Genomic DNA, 19,198 nt, shown 5'->3' with positions numbered 1-19,198 from the left:
ACCCCGGGCTTGAGAGTCAGAGGTCGTGGGTTCAAATCCCGGCTCCGCCACGTGTCAGCTGTGTGACCTTGGGCAAGTCACTTCACTTCTCCGTGCCTCAGTTCCCTCATCTGTAAAATGGGGATAGCCTTAACAAATGCCATCACTATTATTATTATTAGGCAACGCCGCTTTCCTAAGCTCAGTCCCTTGCCCACGAAGAGCTATCTTGTCAATCAATCAGTGGTATTTATGGAGCATTCAGCGTGGCTCAGTGGAAAGAGCCCTGGCTCTGGAGTTAGGGGTCATGGGTTCAAATCCCGACCCCGCCAGTTGTCAGCTGTGTGACTTTGGGCAAGTCACTTAACTTCCCTAGGCCTCAGTTACCTTATCTGTAAAATGGGGATTAAAACTGTGAGTCCCCCCCGGGACAACCTGATCACCTTGTAACCTCCCCAGCGCTTAGAACAGTGCTTTGCACATAGTAAGCACTTAATAACTGCTATTATTATTATTATTCACCGTGTGCAGAGCACTGTACTAAGCGCTTGGGAGAGGACAGCAGAGTTGGTAGACTCGTAGACGGGTTCCCCGCCCACGACGAACTCACATTGTAGAGGACAGTCGCGACGGAGCTCCGCCCGTCTCCCCCGTGCGACGATATTTTCCGAGGCTTTGGAGCTCACCGAGATTTGGGGGATAACTTTGGGGTGCCCCGAAGGACCCCGCCGGAGCCCAGCTGGGATCGCTCCCAAACGGGATCCTTAGTCAAGAAATCCACACGGGAGAGGGGGAGGTGTGAGCTCTTCAGTCGGTGGTATTTATGGAGCGCTTCCTGCACGCGGAGCACCACACTAAGCGCCTGGGAGGGGATGCGTCTGTGTACTGAAGCAGCGTGGCTCGGTGGAAAGACCCTGGGCTTGGGAGTCAGAGGTCCTGGGTTCAAATTCCGGCTCCGCCACTTGTCAGCCATGTGACTTTGGGCAAGTCACTTCTCTGGGCCTCAGTTACCTCATCAGTAAAATGGGGATTAAGATTGTGAGCCCCACGTGGGACAACCTGATCACCTTGTATTCCCCCATCGATTAGTACAGTGGCTTCTAGACTGTGAGCCTGCTGTTGGGTAGGGACCATCTCTATATGTTGCCAACTTGTACTTCCCAAGCGCTTAGTACAGTGCTCTGCACACAGTAAGTGCTCAAATATGAATGAATGAACAGTGCTTTGCACATAGTAAGCACTTAACAGATGCCATCATTATTATTATTACTGTTCTGTTGTCCTCTCCCAAGTGCTCAGTACAGCGCTCTGCACACAGGAAGGGCTCAGTAAATACGATGGAATGAATGAGCGAAGAAAGAGGAGGGAGGAGAGGCCCACCCCTTCCTTCCACAGCGTTGGATCTGATTTTGGGGGTCAGAGGATGTGAGTTCTATTCCCGGCTCCGCCTCGTGTCTGCTGGGTGACCTTGGGGAAGTCACTTTACTTCTCTGGGCCTCAGTTCCCTCATCCGGAAAACGGGGATGCATTCATTTCATTCAATCATATTCATTCATTTCATTCAATCGTATTTATTGAGCACTTACTGTGTGCAGAGCACTGTACTAAGCGCTTGGGAAGTACAAGTTGGCAACATATAGAGCCGGTCCCTACCCAACAGCGGGCTCACAGTCTAGAAGGGGGAGACAGACAACAAAGCAGACTGTGAGCCCCACGTGGGACAACCTGATGACCTTGTATCTCCCCCAGCGCTTAAAACAGGGCTTGGCACATAGTAAGCGCTTAACAAATACCATTATTATGATTATTATTATTACTTTGGAACATCAGTTCCGTCCACGAGGGACTCACCTTCCCGATCCCGTTGTTTTGTCCCAGAAAAGCCCCCTCCGTTCCTCCTTGACGGCCTCTCCCGCCCCCCGCCCCGCCGAGCCAAGACTGGACACAACTATTGCGGGGGCCAAAGCAGGGCAGAGAAACTGACCACAAGCCCACCCAGTTCAACCCAGGATTAGCACCCAGGTCCCAAGAGACGGGCGGGCTGACGTCCGGCTGGTGATTGCCGCCTGTCTACTTGTTTTGTCGTCTGTCAGAAGCAGCATGGCTCAACGGAAAGAGCGTGGGCTTTGGAGTCAGAGGTCATGGGTTCAAATCCCAGCTCTGCCACTTGTCAGCTGGGTGACTTTGGGCAAGTCACTTCACTTCTCTGGGCCTCAGTTCCCTCATCTGTAAAATGGGGATCAAGACGGTGAGCCCCCCGTTGGACAACCTGATCACCTTGTAACCTCCCCAGCGCTTAGAACGGTGCTTTGCACATAGTAAGCGCTTAATAAATGCCATCATTATTATTATTATTATTCCAGCCCGCGAGCCCGTTGTTGGGTAGGGACCGTCTCTGGCTGTGGCCGAATTGTCCTTCCCAAGGGCTTAGTCCAGTGCTCTGCGCACAGTCAGCGCCCAATAAATACGATTGATGATGATGATGAGAGGGGGAGGGCGGGCTCCCGGAAGGCTCGGTGGCCCGGGTCTGTTTGCCACTTGCCCAGAAAGCACTGATTTGATGCCAAGTGCGTGACTTGCCCCCTGCAGATAGAGGAATTTTCCACTGGGGAAGAAAAGAAAAAAAAGAAAAACAGTTTCCCGATGCAGGCACGGCTGCAGTATGATCATTTCTTTTTTAAAGGTTATAAAGATGCTTTTATTCCTCCTCCTTTCCCCTCTTCTTGCTTTCTGCTTCCTTGAGAAGCAGCGTGGCATAGTGGCTAGAGCCCGGGCTTCAGAGTCAGGAGGTCGTGGGTTCCGATCCCGCCTCCGCCACTTGTCTGCTGGGTGACCTTGGGCCAGTCACTTCACTTCTCCGGGCCTCAGGTCTCTCATCTGGAAAATTCATTCATTCAGTCGGATTTATTGAGCGCTTACTGGGTGCGGAGCACTGTACTAAGCGCTTGGAAAGTCCAATTTGGCTACGAATAGAGACAATCCCTACCCAACAACGGGCTCACAGTCTAGAAGGGGGGAAACGGACAACAAAACAGAAAATGAGGAAAATGGGGATTGGGCCTATAGGGTCCACGTGGGACAGGGACTGTGTCCACCCCAATTTGCTTGTACCCTCCCCAGCGCTTAGTACAGTGCCTGGCACATAATAATAATAATAATGACATTTATTAAGCGCTTACTATGTACAAAGCACTGTTCTAAGCGCTGGGGAGGTTACAAGGTGATCAGGTTGTCCCATGCGGGGCTCACAGTCTTCACCCCCATTTTACAGAGGAGGTCACTGAGGCCCAGAGAATAATAATAAAAAGAATGATGGTATCTGTTAAGCGCTTACTATGTGCCAAGCACTGTTCTAAGCGCTGGGGAGGTTCCAAAGTGATCAGGTTGTCCCACGGCGGGGGTCACGGTCTTAATCCCCCTTTTCCAGATGAGGTAACTGAGGCCCAGAGAATAATAATAAAAAGAATGATGGTATCTGTTAAGCGCTTACTATGTGCCAAGCACTGTTCTAAGCGCTGGGGAGGTTCCAAAGTGATCAGGTTGTCCCACGGGGGGGTCACGGTCTTAATCCCCCTTTTCCAGATGAGGTCACTGAGGCCCAGAGAAGTGAAGCGACTTGCCCAGAGTCACCCGGCTGACAAGTGGCGGAGCCGGGATTTGAACCCGCGACCTCTGACTCCAAAGCCCGGGCTCTTTCCACCGAGCCCCGCTGCTTCTCCCATAGTAAGCGCTTAACGGACACCAGAACGAATTAATTCTCTAAACGGTTAACCCGTGTTGCGAGAAGCTTTAGTCAGAGGCCCCTGGAAACGGAGATATTTCGGGGGCGTCTCTAGGAGGGGTTGGATTAGCCATCCCTGTGGGGAATAATTCTCGTGCGTGGGTTCGAGAACCTTCCTTCGGTGGCTTCGGCTCGACCTGAGGAGGGAAGGCTGAAAGCTTTCGGCTGGTGCTCGCCTTCCCCCCGCTAAAAGATGACCTATTTTTGTAGCCCAGTTGAGCGGCGTCCACATAGCTGCCGGGTGACCTCACCGGGCTGTAACGATCCAGTCTTGGGGATTTGCAGATGAAGCCAAGGTCAAGGTTATCAAGCGCTTGTTTTTGTTTCTTTCCATTGTCTTAAAGGCGTTCACGTTTTGAGCTAGAAGGGCAGGCGTCGGGAAGCGAAAATAGACATGGAAAACGTTGTCTCTGGGGATAAGTAAGGAGGGGTACGTGGAGTTGGGGTAATGATAGCATTTACTAAGTACTTACTCTGTGCAAAGCACTGTTTTAAGCGCCGGGGAGGTTACAAGGTGATCAGGTTGTCCCACGGGGGGCTCACAGTCTTCATCCCCATTTTACAGACGAGGCAACTGAGGCCCAGAGAAGTTGTGACTTGCTCAAAGTCACACGGCTGACAAGTGGCGGAGCTGGGATTTGAACCTTTTAAAAAAGGACCTGATCCCGGACAATCAATCAATCAATCAATCGTATTTATTGAGCGCTTACTATGTGCAGAGCACTGGACTAAGCGCTTGGGAAGTACAAATTGGCATCACAAAGAGACAGTCCCTACCCAACAGTGGGCTCACAGTCTAAAAGGGGGAGACAGAGAACAGAACCAAACATACCAACAAAATAAAATAAGTAGGATAGAAATGTACAAGTAAAATAAATAAATGAATAAATAAATAGAGTAATATGTACAACCATATATACGTATATACAGGTGCTGTGGGGAAGGGAAGGAGGTAAGATGGGGGGGATGGAGAGGGGGACGAGGGGGAGAGGAAAGAAGGGGCTCAGTCTGGGAAGGCCTCCTGGAGGAGGACAGACACATTCCCTGTCCACTCAGAACAGGTAGGGCTAAAAACCGTCTCTCACACTAGCATTCTCCTAGCCTGGCTACTGGGAAAACGGGAAAAAAAGAAATCGGATTCTCTTTTCCATCGCATTTCTTGAGCTCTTACTCTGTGCAGAGCACTGTACTAAGCGCTTAAGTCCTTCTGACGCCCAGACCCGGCCTCTAACCATGAGGCCGCACTATGCATTCAAATCCCTGCCAGTTGTCAGCTGGGTGACTTTGGGCAAGTCACTTCACTTCTCTGGGCCTCAGTTACTTCATCTGGAAAATGGGGATTAAGACTGTGAGCCCTCCGTGGGACAACCTGATCACCTTGTCACCTCTCCAGCGCTTAGAACAGTGCCTTGCACATAGTAAGCGCTTAATAAATGCTATCATTATTATTATTACTCTTAATGACCTCACCTGATCTGCCTAGTCTCTTAATGGCCTAATTAGAGAAGCAGCGTGGCTCCTCTTGAGCTCTTACTGTGTGCAGAGCACTGTACTAAGCGCTTAAGTCATCATCAGTCATATTTATTGAGCGCTTACTGTGTGCAGAGCACTGTACTAAGCGCTTGGGAAGCACAAGTTGGCAACAAGTCCTTCTGACGCCCAGACCCGGGCTCTAACCGTGATGCCGCACTACTCTTAATGATCTCACCTGGTCTGCCCAATCTCTTAATGGCCTAATTAGAGAAGCAGTGTGGCTCTTCTTAAGCTCTTACTGGGCACAGAGCACTGTACTAAGCGCCTAAGTCCTTCTGAGGCCCAGACCCGGCCTCTAACCATAAGGCCGCACTACTCTTAATGACCTCACCTGATCTGCCCAATCTCTTAATGGCCTAATTAGAGAAGCAGTGTGGCTCTTCTTGAGCTCTTACTGGACGCAGAGCACTGTACTAAGTGCTTAAGTCCTTTTGACGCCCAGACCCGGGCTCTAACCATGAGGCCGCACTATGGGTTCAAATCCCTGCCCTGCCAGTTGTCAGCTGGGTGACTTTGGGCAAGTCACTTCACTTCTCTGGGCCTCAGTTCCCTCATCTGGAAAATGGGGATTAAGATTGTGAGCCCCCCCGTGGGACAACCTGATCACCTTGTCACCTCCCCAGCACTTAGAACAGTGCTTTGCACATAGTAAGCACTTAATAAATGCAATTATTATTATTATTATTACTCTTAATGACCTCACCTGATCTGCCTAATCTCTTAATGGCCTAATTAGAGAAGCAGCGTGGCTCTTCTTGAGCTCTTACTGGGCACAGAGCACTGTACTAAGCGCTTAAGTCCTTCTGATGCTCAGACCCGGGTTCTAACCATGAAGCCGCACTACTCTTAATGACCTCACCTGATTTGCCTAATCTCTTAATGCCAATTTGTACTTCCCAAGCACTTAGTATAGTGCTCTGCACATAGTAAGCGCTCAATAAATACGATTGATTGATTAATGGCCTAATTAGTGAAGCAGCGTGGCTCCGTGGAAAGAGCCGGGCTTAGGAGTCAGAGGTCATGGGTTCAAATTCCGGCTCCACCAAATTGTCGGCTGTGTGACTTTGGGCCAGTCACTTCACTTCTCTGGGCCTCAGTTCCCTCATCTGTAAAGTGGGGATTAAGATTGTGAGCCCCACATGGGACAACCTGATCACCTCGTATCCTTCCCAGCGCTTAGAACAGTGCTTTGCCCATAGTAAGCGCTTAACAAATACCAAAATTATTATTACTATTATTATTAACCCGATCTGCCCAAGGGGCAGCGATTCAAGGAGCCCAAAAACCAGCTCGTCTCCGTGTCCCGAGCAAGATAAACACCCAGCCATTTTCGAGAACCGAGCCTTCAGAACATCTCTCGCAGTCTATTTCTACTTCTGACGGTGTTTTCCACCCACGCAGCGCACGCCTCGGTCTATCGAACAGCTTTTAGTCCCTTAGAATCGGTTCCACCGCTACTGGAAACAGGGATTTTAATTTTTTGGTCGGCGTCTTCGGGTTTCCATGCAGTTGGTTTCGTCCAGGGACGAAAGGGGCCGAAATTTAGAGGCAGTTAATGGGACCGTCTTAGGTTGCTGTCCGTTGGTTAGCGAAATATTCGAGTAGCCCAAAGAGTGGACAGGACTTTGAGATTAGATTTGAGATCTTTGGGCCTGTCAGGGGTTGGAGACAGTGTGCCGAGTGGCTAGAGCCTGAAAGTCAGGAGGACCTGGGTTCTAATAAAAAAAAATGCTATTAATCGCTTACTATATGCCAGGCACTGTAATAATAATAATAATAATGATAGCATTTATTAAGCGCTTACTATGTGCAAAGCATCATCATCATCATCAATCATATTTATTGAGCGCTTACTATGTGCAGAGCACTGTACTAAGCGCTTGGGAAGTACAAATTGGCAACATATAGAGACAGTCCCTACCCAACAGTGGGCTCACAGTCTAAAAGGGGGAGACAGAGAACAAAGCACTGTTCTAAGCGCTGGGGGATTACAGGGTGATCAGGTTGTCCCACGGGGGGCTCCCAGTCTTCATCCCCATTTTACAGATGAGGGAACTGAGGCCCAGAGAAGTGAAGTGACTTGCCCAAAGTCACACAGCTGACAGTTGGCGGAGCCGGGATTGGAACCCGCGACCTCTGACTCCAAAACCCGGGCTGTTTCCACTGAGCCGCGCTGCTTCTCTAAGCACTGTACTAAGCACTGGGATAGATACAAGCTATGAGAAGCAGCGTGGCTCAGTGGAAAGAGCCCGGCTTGGGGAGTCGGAGGTCGTGGGTTCTAATCCCGGCTCCGCCGCTTGTCAGCTGGGTGACTTTGAGCAAGTCACTTCACTTGCCCTCGGTTCCCTCATCTGTAAAATGGGGATGAAGACTGTGAGCCCAAGTGGGACAACCTGATCACCTTGTATCCACCCCAGCGCTTAGAACAGTGCTCGGCACATAGTAAGCGCTTAACAAGTACCGTCACTATTAATCAGGTTGGACACAGTCCCCGCCCCACGTGGGGCTCACGGTCTCCATCCCCATTTTCCAGACGAGGTCACTGAGGCCCGGAGAAGTGAAGTGACTCTCCCAAGGTCACACAGCAGACAAGTGTCTCCCCCTTCTAGACTGTGAGCCCACTGTTGGGTAGGGACCGTCTCTAGATGTTGCCAACTTGTACTTCCCAAGCGCTTAGTACAGTGCTCTGCACGCAGTAAGCGCTCAATAAATATAATTGAATGAATGAATGAATAAATACGATTGAATGATTGATTGAATGATTGAATGAATGAATGAAGTGGCGGAGCCAGGATCAGAACCCCAGTCCTTCAGACTTGTCTGCTGTGTGACTTTGGGTAAGTCACTTTACTTCTCCGGGCCTCGGTTCCCTCATCTGTAAAATGGGGATTAAGTCTGTGAGCCCCGCCTGGGACAGGGACTGTGTCCAACCTGATTAGTTTGGGTCTATACAGTGCTCTGCACACAGTAAGTGCTCAATAAATATGATTGAATGAATGAATGAATGAATACGATTGAATGATTGATTGAATGATTGAATGAATGAATGAAGTGGCGGAGCCAGGATCAGAACCCCGGTCCTTCTGACTTGTCTGCTGTGCGACTTTGGGCAAGTCACTTTACTTCTCCGGGCCTCGGTTCCCTCGTCTGTAAAATGGGGATTAAGTCTGTGAGCCCCGCCTGGGACAGGGACTGTGTCCAACCTGGTTAGTTTGGATCTATACAGTGCCTGGCACTTAGTGAGTGCTTACAGTAACCTTAAAAAGATCATTTTTCATTCAGTTGTATTTACTGAGCGCTTACTGCGTGCAGAGCGTTTTGCCAAAGATAATAATGATGGCATTTATTAAGCGCTTACATCAAACAGGAAAATACATGAGTGTTTTTCAACTTGGCATCTAATGGGAAGAGGCGGTCCAGCGAACTCTGTGTGTGGATGAATTATTAAAGGGAGAAAAATATCGAGCTACTTTGGAGCGGTTAGGTAGCCCAGTCTTCCACATTCATTCAGTCGTATTTATTGAGCGCTGATGTTGTGCAAAGCACTACACTAAGCGCGCGATACCGCAGCCGTTCTGAGGGGAAAACCATGCCAAGCAGCGTGGCTCAGTGGAAAGAGCCCGGGCTTTGGAGTCGGTGGTCGTGGGTTCAAATCCCGGCTCCGCCCCTTGTCAGCTGTGTGACCTCGGGTAAGTCACTTCTCTGGGCCTCAGTTACCTCATCTGTAAAATGGGGGTTGACTGTGAGCCCCCCCGTGGGACAACCTGATCACCGTGTATCCCCCCAGTGCTTAGAACAGTGCTGTTCACATAGTAAGCACTTAATAAATGCCATTATTATTATTATTATTATTATTATTATTATTATTATTATTATTATTAATGAGCGCCGTCTCCGTTAGGCCGAGAGGGTGATGGAAGCAAGAATTGGCGTCTGTGGTCTTGAAAAACAGCTGAGGTCAATTATGCGGTGGACATCTTGTCAATTTTAATCTTCTGCTTTGCCATTCTCTTTCCTGGTTTGGTTTTTGGTTTTTTCGAACGGTATTCGTTAAGCGCTTACTACGTGCCAGGTACTGTTCTAAGCACTGAGGTAGATCTCAGCTCGGAAGCAGTCCGCGTCCCACACAGGGTTCACAGTCTTCATCCCCATTTTACAGGTGAGGGAACTGAGGCCCAGGGAAGCGCCTTGCTCAAGGTCACACAGCAGACAGGTGGCGGAGTCAGGATTAGAACCCAGGTCCTTCCGACTCCCAGGCCCGGGCTCTACCCACTGAGCCGCACCGCTTCAGTCGGCCCCGAGGCTGGGAAATGGTATTTTAGGGGTTGCGTGGTGGCGAGGGGATTCTTCGAAATAAATCAGGAACCTTCCCTCCCCTCACCTGATCTCCTCTGAGCGTTTTTGGGGGTTGGTTTTTTAATTTTGTTTGCCTTTGAGGTGTGAAGTAGTGAAGTAATAAGCCCGATTGTGTTAAACCAAAAGGGAAGGCTGCCCTTGGGAGAAAATAATTAGACTGAAATCTCCGAGAGATGGCCCTCATTTGCTTCAGGGGGGTGCTTGGGAATTGTTCCTGAAGGAAGGCTTGCCAGCCGTGCTCCAAAGCAGTGTGGCTTAGTGGGCAGAGCCGGGCCTGCCAATCACAAGGACCAGGGTTCTAATCCCGGCTCAGCCACTCCTCTGCTGGGAGACCTCAGGCAAGTCACTTCACTTCTCTGGGCCTCAGTTCCCTCATCCGGAAAACCGGGATGAAGATCGTGAGCCTCCTATGGGACAGGGATTGTGTCTAGGCTGAAGAGCTTGTGTCTCCCCCCGGCACTTAGTACAGTGCCTGGCACATAGTAAGCACTTAATAAATATCATTTTAAAAAAAAGTATTTTCTGTGTGCTTCAGATCACTAATCTATGAAATACTGACTTCTCTTTCTCCTCTTTTTTCCCCTCCTCTTTCCCTTCCTCTTTCCCCTCTTCGTTTCCCCTCTTCCTTTCCCTTCTTCTTTTCCCTCTTCCTTCCCCCTCTTCCTTCCCCCCTTCCTTCCCCCCTTCCTTCCCCCTCTTCTTCTTCCCCCTCTTCTTCTTCCCCCTCTTCTTCTTCCCCCTCTTCTTCTTCCCCCTCTTCGTCTTCCCCCTCTTCTTCTTTTTCCCCTCTTCTTCTTTTTCCCCTCTTCTTCTTTCCCCCCTTCTTCTTTCCCCCTTCTTTCCCCTCTTCTTCTTTCCCCGTCTCTTTCCTCTCTCCTTCTCTCTCTTTTTCTGTCTTCTGCTGTCTCTCACACTCTCCCCCATCTGATGGTGGCCTAAGGGCTGTTAACTTTCACCTTACTTCTTGTGAAATCTTTGTTGCCAGGCTTGTTAATTTAGTTCATTTGTATTATTTGGCAAATTTTGAACAATCCCCATATACCACCTAGGATTCTCTCCCTCTCTCTCTTTCTCTCTCTCTCTCTCTCTCTCTCTCTCTCTCTCTCTCTCTCTCTCTCCTCGTGGGTCTGAACTATTTTGGGGTTGCCATTAATGCCAGCTTTTAATTAGCAAATTTCATTACGACGCCACGAAGCGTTAACGTGAGCGTACGAAAGTTCAACATGAATATCAATCTCCTTATTGAAAAGCTCGCACTCGGCTCTTTCTAATCTGCCGAGGGCCCATCCCAAATAAAAAAAAAAAATAGAGCATCGCCTCCTGAAAACCGCTCCCGGTTTTCCGTCTTGTCTTTTGACTTTCCAAAAATTAAACCCCCGATACGGTGGACGGTAATAGGTTTCCTGAGCTGATTCGCCTCTAAATAAAACGCGGAAAAGCAAAGTTCATCGTCTATCTTCTCAGCTACGTGGTTTGCTGGGGAAAACGCGACGGGTTTGCTTTTCCTTGCCTTTTTCCCGTGAGGGAATTTAGTCTCCCGCCACTGGATGTTTGTTTCGAGGATCTGCACGTGGGATTCGGGAGGGGGGAGGTTTCCGGGACAGTTAATTCACCGTGTTTATTCCCGAGGGGCCGTGGAGGTACTTCCTGTGAAATCTGGTTTATCCATCCTCTTTTCTGTCTTGGCAGAACGTCGGATTCCTCGACTCGATCGCTGCCGACGTGAGCGGCGTTTCTTGGACGAAGGTGCGTTTACTCCTCTCCCGGGGCTTTCCCCTTCCCCTCCCCGCAGCTCTTGGACAACTCGCCCCTCTCCTCCGTCCCACGGTGACGCGAGCGCTTCGTCGAACGCCTGCTATGTGCTGAGCGCCGGAGTCGAGCCAAGATCAGCAGGTCAGACCCTGTTCCCGCAGTCTCACCTCACCTCCAGACTGGAAGCTCGGTGTGGGCGGGGAATGCGTCCGTGGATTGTTCTGTCGTCCTCTCCCAAGCGCTTAGTACAGTGCTCCGCACGCAGGAAGGGCTTGATAAAATAGGATGGAATGAATGAGCGAAGAAAGAGGGAGGAGGAGAGGCCCACCCCTTCCTGCCACAGTGTTGGATCTGATTTGGTCAGAGGATGCGAGTTCTAGTCCCGGCTCCTCCACGTGTCTGCTGGGTGACCTTGGGCAAGGCACTTCACGCGAAGCAGCGTGGCTCAGTGGAAAGAGCCCGGGCTTGGGAGTCAGAGGTCATGGGTTCAAATCCCGGCCCCGCCGCTTGTCAGCTGGGTGACTTTGGGCGAGTCACTCTGCTTCTCTGGGCCTCAGTTCCCTCATCTGGAAAATGGGGATTAAGATTGTGAGCCCCACATGGGACAACCTGATCACCTTGTATCCTCCCCAGCGCTTAGAACGGTGCTTTGCACATAGTAAGCGCTTAACAAATACCAAGATCATTATTATTATTATTCTCTGGGCCTCGGTTCCCTCATCCGTAAAATGGGGATGAAGACTGTGAGCCCCACGAGGGACAGCCTGATCACCTTGTATCTCCCCCAGCGCTTAGAACAGTGCTTGGCATGTAGTAAGCGCTTAACAAATACCACCATCATCATCGTTATTATTATTTTTATCCTCTGTGCCTCAGTTACCTCGTCTGGAAAATGTGTGCCCCATGTGGGACAAGGAACTGTGTCCAACCTGATTATCTTGAGTCTCTCCCCAGCACTTAGAACAGTGTTTGGCACATAGTAAGCGCTCAACAAATACCAAAATTATTATCATCATTATTATTATCGGTTGGGGTGGAGCTTCTCTAGAGTGTAAGCCCTTTGCAGGCAGGAAACACGTCCACCCCCTCAAACCGGAGTCTCCCAAGCACAAACGTGGCCTTGTGACTAGAGCCCAGGCCTGGGCGTCACAAGGCCCTGGGTTCTAATCCTGGCTCTACCACTTGCCTGCCGAGTGACCTTGCGCGTCACTTCTCTGGGCCTCAGTGACCTCATCTGGAAAATGGGGGTGAAGACAGTGAGCCTCTCTTGTGACGAGCGCTTAGAACAGTGCTTGACCCATAGTACAACTTCTAGAGCGTGAGCCCGTTGTTGGGTAGGGACCGTCTCTATCTGCTGCCGATTTCTACTTCCCAGGCGCTTAGTACAGTGCTCTGCACACGGTAAGCGCTCGATAAATACGGCTGAATGAATGAAGGAATGAACAAATACCATTAGTACAGTGCTCTGCACACAGTAAGCGCTCAATAAATACGATGGATGATCATCATCACATTCTTAATCCCCATTTCCCAGATGAGATAACTGAGCCCCAGAGAAGTGCGACTTGCCTGATGTTGCGAAGCAGACAAGTGGCGGAGCCAGGATTAGAACCCAGGTCCTAGTGGCTGTAGCCACCTTAGGCCGGGCTGATCTTTCCTGGTAGATTGGCAGGTCCTTGAGGGCAGCAAGCGGACCCTCCAGCTCTGTCGTGCTCTTCCGGGCGCTCAGCACAGTGCTCTGTGCACGGGAGGACCTCAGTAAATAGCACTGGTTGCCTGAGGACCGACTCGCCCCGCTGCCCGCGGGAAACCCGGTTTTCCCTGCCCCTTCACCGTCCTTCCTCCCTAGACTGTGAGCCCTGAGCCAAACCGATAACCCAGCGCTCAGAACAGTGCTTGGCACACAATCAGCGCTTAACAAATACCCGTGGGTGGGGAAGCAGCGTGGCTCGGCGGAAAGAGCCCGGGCTTTGGAGTCCGAGGTCATGGGTTCAAATCCCGCCTCCGCCCCTTGTCAGCTGGGTGACTTGGGGGAAGTCGCTGGGCTTCAGTTCCCTCATCTGTAAAATGAGGATTAAGTCTGTGAGCCCCCCGTGGGACAACCTGATCACCCCAGTGCTTAGAACAGTGCTTGGCACATAGTAAGTGCTTAATAAATGCCATCATTATTATTATAATCACTACTTTATTTATTACTCTATTTATCACTCTATTTTGGCAAACTCTGTTACTCTATTTTGGCTCCCGGTCTACTAGACTGTGAGCCCACTGTTGGGTAGGGACCGTCTCTATATGTTGCCAACTTGTACTTCCCAAGCGCTTAGTACAGTGCTCTGCACACAGTATGCGCTCAATAAATACGATTGGTTGATTGATTATTTTATTTGTACATATTCTATTTATTTTGTGAATTTGTTTTGTTGTCTGTCTCCCCCTTCTAGACTGTGAGCCCGCTGTTGGGTAGGGACCGTCTCTATATGTTGCCAACTTGGACTTCCCAAGCGCTTAGTCCAGTGCTCTGCACACAGTAAGCACTCAATAAATACGATTGATTACTTATTTTATTTGTACATATTTATTCTATTTATTTTATTTTGTGAATTTGTTTTGTTGTCTGTCTCCCCCTTCCAGACTGTGAGCCCGCTGTTGGGTAGGGACCGTCTCTAGATGTTGCCAACTTGGACTTCCCGAGTGCTTAGTCCAGTGCTCTGCACACAGTAAGCGCTCAATAAATACGATTGATTGATTATTTCTTTTATTTGTACATATTTATTCTATTTTATTTTGTGAATATGTTTTGTTTTGTTGTCTGTCTCCCCCTTATAGACTGTGAGCCTGCTGTTGGGTAGGGACCGTCTCTAGATGTTGCCAACATGGACTTCCCAAGCACTTAGTCCAGTGCTCTGCACCCAGTAAGCGCTCAATAAATATGATTGATTGATTGATTATTTTATTTGTACATATTTGTTCTATTTTATTTTGTGAATATGTTTTGTTTTGTCGTCTGTCTCCCCCTTCTAGACTGTGAGCCCGCTGGTGGGTAGGGACCGTCTCTAGATGTTGCCAACTTGGACTTCCCAAGCGCTTAGTCCGGTGCTCTGCACACAGTAAGCGCTCAGTAAATACGATTGAATGAATGTATGAATGAATGAATACTTTGATCCTCCGCTTTTTTCGTCGTTTTGCCAAAAGCGTCATCAAAAACCCGCAGCGACTCGTGAGCCGAAATCTCCAGGCCGCGGGCCCAAATCGGCTCGCCAACGTCCGGCTCGGGCGAGGCGGACGGGGCCGAGTCGGCCTCGTTGGGCAGTTTTCTGCGGGTCAGGGGCATCTCCCTCCCCGCTGCTACCTGCATGTTGGAAAATACGGGGACCCATTCATTCATTGGCGTATTTATTGAGCGCCTACTGTGTGCAGAGCGCTGGACTGAGCGCTTGGGAAGTACAAGTCGGCCACATATAGAGACGGTCCCTACCCAACAACGGGCTCACATTCATTCATTCAGTCGTATTTATTGAGTGCTTACGAGTGAGGGCTCACGATTGATGATGATGATGATGATGATGACTCATTCATTCATTCAGTCGTATTTATTGAGCGCTTACTGCGTGCAGAGCGCTGGACTAAGCGCTTGGGAAGTACAAGTCGGCCACATATAGAGACGGTCCCTACCCAACAACGGGCTCACATTCATTCATTGTCGTATTTATTGAGTGCTTACGAGTGAGGGCTCACGATTGATGATGATGATGATGACTCATTCAGTCGTATTTATTGAGCGCTTACTGTGTGCAGAGCGCTGGACTAAGCGCTTGGGAAGTACAAGTCGGCCACATATAGAGACGGTCCCTACCCAACAACGGGCTCACATTGATTCATTCATTCAATCATATTTATTGAGCGCTTACTGTGTGCAGAGCGCTGGACTAAGCGCTTGGGAAGTCCAAGTCGGCAACATATAGAGACGGTCCCTACCCAACAACGGGCTCACATTCATTCATTCATTCAATTGTATTTATTGAGCGCTTACTGTGTGCAGAGCGCTGGACTAAGCACTTGGGAAGTACAAATCGGCCACATATAGAGACGGTCCCTACCCAACGGGCTCACATTCATTCATTCAATCGTATTTATTGAGCGCTTACTGTGTGCAGAGCGCTGGACTAAGCGCTTGGGAAGTACAAATCGGCCCCATATAGAGACGGTCCCTACCCAACGGGCTCACATTCATTCATTCAATCATATTTATTGAGCGCTTACTGTGTGCAGAGCGCTGGACTAAGCACTTGGGAAGTACAAATCGGCCCCATATAGAGACGGTCCCTACCCAACGGGCTCACATTCATTCATTCAATCGTATTTATTGAGCGCTTACTGTGTGCAGAGCGCTGGACTAAGCGCTTGGGAAGTACAAATCGGCCCCATATAGAGACGGTCCCTACCCAACGGGCTCACATTCATTCATTCAATCATATTTATTGAGCGCTTACTGTGTGCAGAGCGCTGGACTAAGCACTTGGGAAGTACAAATCGGCCCCATATAGAGACGGTCCCTACCCAACGGGCTCACATTCATTCATTCAATCGTATTTATTGAGCGCTTACTGTGTGCAGAGCACTGTAGTAAGCGCTTGGGAAGTACAAGTCGGCAACAGAGAGAGACAATCCCTACCCAACAGCGGGCTCACAGTCTAGAGGGGGGAGAGAGACGACAAAACATGGAGACAGGTGTCAGAATCGTCAGAATAAATAGAATTATAGCTAGGTGCACATCGTTAAGGAAATAAATAGAATAGTAGATATGTACAAATAAAATAAATAGAGTAATAAATATGGACAAACATATATACAAGTGCTGTGGGGAGGGGGAGGTGGAGAGGAAAAAGGGAGTTAGTGTCGGGTGATGGAAGTTCGTCCTCTTGACTGTAAGTTCAACCTCTAGACTGTAATAAAAAAAATAATAATAATGATGATAATAATTTGGCACTTGTTAAGCGCTTACTATGTGCCAGGCACTGTCCTAAGCGCTGGGATGGATCCAAGCAGATGGGGTTGGACACAGTCCCTGTCCCACGTGGGCCTCACAGTCTCCGCCCCCATTTTCCAGAGGAGGAAACTGAGGCCCAGAGAAGTGAAGCGACTCGCCCAAGGTCACCCAGCAGACAAGTGGCGGAGCCGGGATTAGAACCCATGACCTTCTGACTCCCAGGGCCAGGCGCCATCCACTACGCCATGCTGCTTCTCGACTGTAAGTTCGTCCTCTGGACCATAAGCTCGCTGTGGGCGGGGAATGCGCCTGGCACGTTGTCCTCTCCGAGCGCTCAGTACAGTGCTCCGCACACAGTAAGCGCTCCGTAACGATTGACTGAACGAAGAACTCCCGGGGAAATGGGGCTGTGGCGACGCACTATTAGAGAGGGGGCTTCTGGGGAAGAGAAGCAGCGTGGCTCAGTGGAAAGAGCCCGGGCTTGGGAGTCAGAGGTCATGGGTTCGAATCCCGGCTCCACCACTTGTCAGCTGTGGGACTTCGGGCGAGTCACTTTGCTTCTCTGGGCCTCAGTTCCCTCATCTGTCAAATGGGGATGAAGACCGTGAGCCCCCCCCCCCCCCCCCCCCGCGGGACAACCTGATCACATTGTAACCTCCCCAGCGCTTAGAACAGTGCTTTGCACATAGTAAGCGCTTAACAAGTGCTTAGAGAAGCAGTGTGGCTCAGTGGAAAGAGCCCGGGCTTGGGAGTCAGCGGTTGTGGGTTCCAATCCTGGCTCTGCCACTTGTCAGCCATGTGACTTTGGGGAAATCACTTAACTTCTCTGTGCCTCAGTTCCCTCATCTGTAAAATGGGGATTAAGACTGTGAGCCCCACGTGGGACAACCTTGATTACCTCGTATCCCCCCCCAGCGCCTAGAACAGTGCTTGGCACATAGTAAGCGCTCAACAAATACCAACATCATTATTAAGCAGTGTGGCTTAGTGGAAAAAGCCTGGGCTTTGGAGTCAGAGGTCATGGGTTCAAATCCCGGCTCTGCCACTTGTCAGCTGGGTGACTTTGGGCAAGTCACGTCACTTCTCTGGGCCTCAGTTACCTCATCTGTAAAATGAGGATTAAGACTGTGGGACAACCAGATCACCTTTTAAACTCCCCAGTGCTTAGAACAGTGCTTTGCACATAGTAAGCACTTAATAAATGCCATCATCATCATTATTATATCCGGCCTGTCAGAGCACCTTCCCGACAGAGATGCCCACGTTCTCTGCCAGGAGGAAGAGGGTGAGCAGGTCATTTTTCCCCCTCTCTAACTAAAGTTCCCGTTGAAAATTCCTCACTCAGAGGAGTGGAAATTTTTAAACCTACCCCCCTCTTTTTCTCTTATTATTATTATTTTTTTTTAGAACTGCAGCTGGCAATCTTCAGTGCTCCAAACTCATTTTTAATCTCGCTTTTTCAAACAATGGCGGTTCAGGGGAGTGAACCAGCACCGACAATGGCAGGAAATAATAATAATGATAATGATAGCATTTATTAAGCGCTTACTATGTGCAAGGCACTGTTCTAAGCGCTGGGGAGGTTACAAGGTGATCAGGTTGTCCCCCGTGGGGCTCACAGTCTTAATCCCCATCTTCCAGAGGAGGGAACTGAGGCCCAGAGAAGTGAAGTGACTTGCCCGAAGTCACACAGCTGGCAATTAGAAGAGTTGGGATTTGAACCCATGACCTCTGGCTCCAAAGCCCGGGCTCTTTCCACTGAGCCACGCTGCTATGGTGCTGAACGGCTCCGGGCAGGATATTCCCAGAATCCTTTCCACGAACTCCGCCCAGAAGCCAGTTCAGCACCTCGGGAGGTGACTTCTTTCCTGTCACGGAGGGGACTTGGGAGGGCGGGGGGCGTCTAACTGCCACGGCCAGCTGGGGCAAGTCGCTTGACCGCTCCGAGCCTCAGTTTCCCCCCGCCCCCTGCAGACGGGGGTTACCCGCCGCCTTTCCCTCCCTCCTGGGGAGCTGTTGATGCTGTGTGACTTCCCAAGCGCTTAGTACAGTGCTCTGCACACGGTAAGCGCTCAATAAATACGATTGAATGAGTGAATGAACTTTGCTTCTCTGTACCTCAGTTACCTCATCCGTCAAATGGGGATTAAGATTGTGAGCCCCACATGGGACAACCTGATCACCTTGTATCCTCTCCAGCGCTTAGAACAGTGCTTTGCACACAGTAAGCGCTTAACAAATACCAAAATTATTATTATAAGGCACTTGCGGGGCGGGAGGATTTTAGAGCTCCGTCGTGTACCTCCCCGGCGCTTCGTACAGCAGCGTGGCTCAGTGGGGAGAGCCCGGGCTTTGGAGTCAGAGGTCGTGGGTTCGAATTCTGGCTCTGCCACTTAGCTGGGTGACTTTGGGCGAGTCACTTAACTTCTCTGTGCCTCAGTTCCCTCATCTGGAAAATAGAGATGAAGCCTGTGATCCCTCCGTGGGGCAACCTGATCACCGTGTAACCTCCCCAGCGCTTAGAGCAGTGCTTTGCACATAGTAAGCACTTAGTAAATGCCATTATTATTATTATTATAGTCCCCGGCCCCCAGCGGGTGCTCAGTAAACACCTCGAGACAGATTACTAGGTAATAATCATGATGGTATTTGTTAAGCGCTTACTATGTGCCGAGCACTGTTCTGAGCACTGGGGGGATACAAGGTGATCAGGTTGTCCCCCGTGGGGCTCACGGTCTTCATCCCCATTTTGCAGATGAGGGAACTGAGGCACAGAGAAGTTAAGTGACTTGCCCAAAGTCAAATTGGCA

The 19,198-nt window shown here is 49.9% G+C and overlaps 1 protein-coding gene across 1 annotated transcript in view; it reads left to right on the top strand.

Moving 5' to 3' along the window:
• The window catches only part of FBXO34 (F-box protein 34), a 37,876-nt gene that overhangs the window by 6,020 nt on the left and 12,658 nt on the right, over positions 1 to 19,198 (top strand). Inside the window, 1 exon segment of the mRNA XM_038756712.1 lies at positions 11,339 to 11,542. The gene's annotated coding sequence lies outside the window, so the exon portion shown is untranslated.

Source organism: Tachyglossus aculeatus, chromosome 14, assembly GCF_015852505.1.
Source record: "Tachyglossus aculeatus isolate mTacAcu1 chromosome 14, mTacAcu1.pri, whole genome shotgun sequence".
Classification (NCBI taxonomy): Eukaryota; Metazoa; Chordata; class Mammalia; order Monotremata; family Tachyglossidae; genus Tachyglossus; species Tachyglossus aculeatus.
The sequence above is the reverse complement of the archived record's forward strand: the minus strand, read 5'-3'. Positions and strand labels throughout refer to the sequence as shown.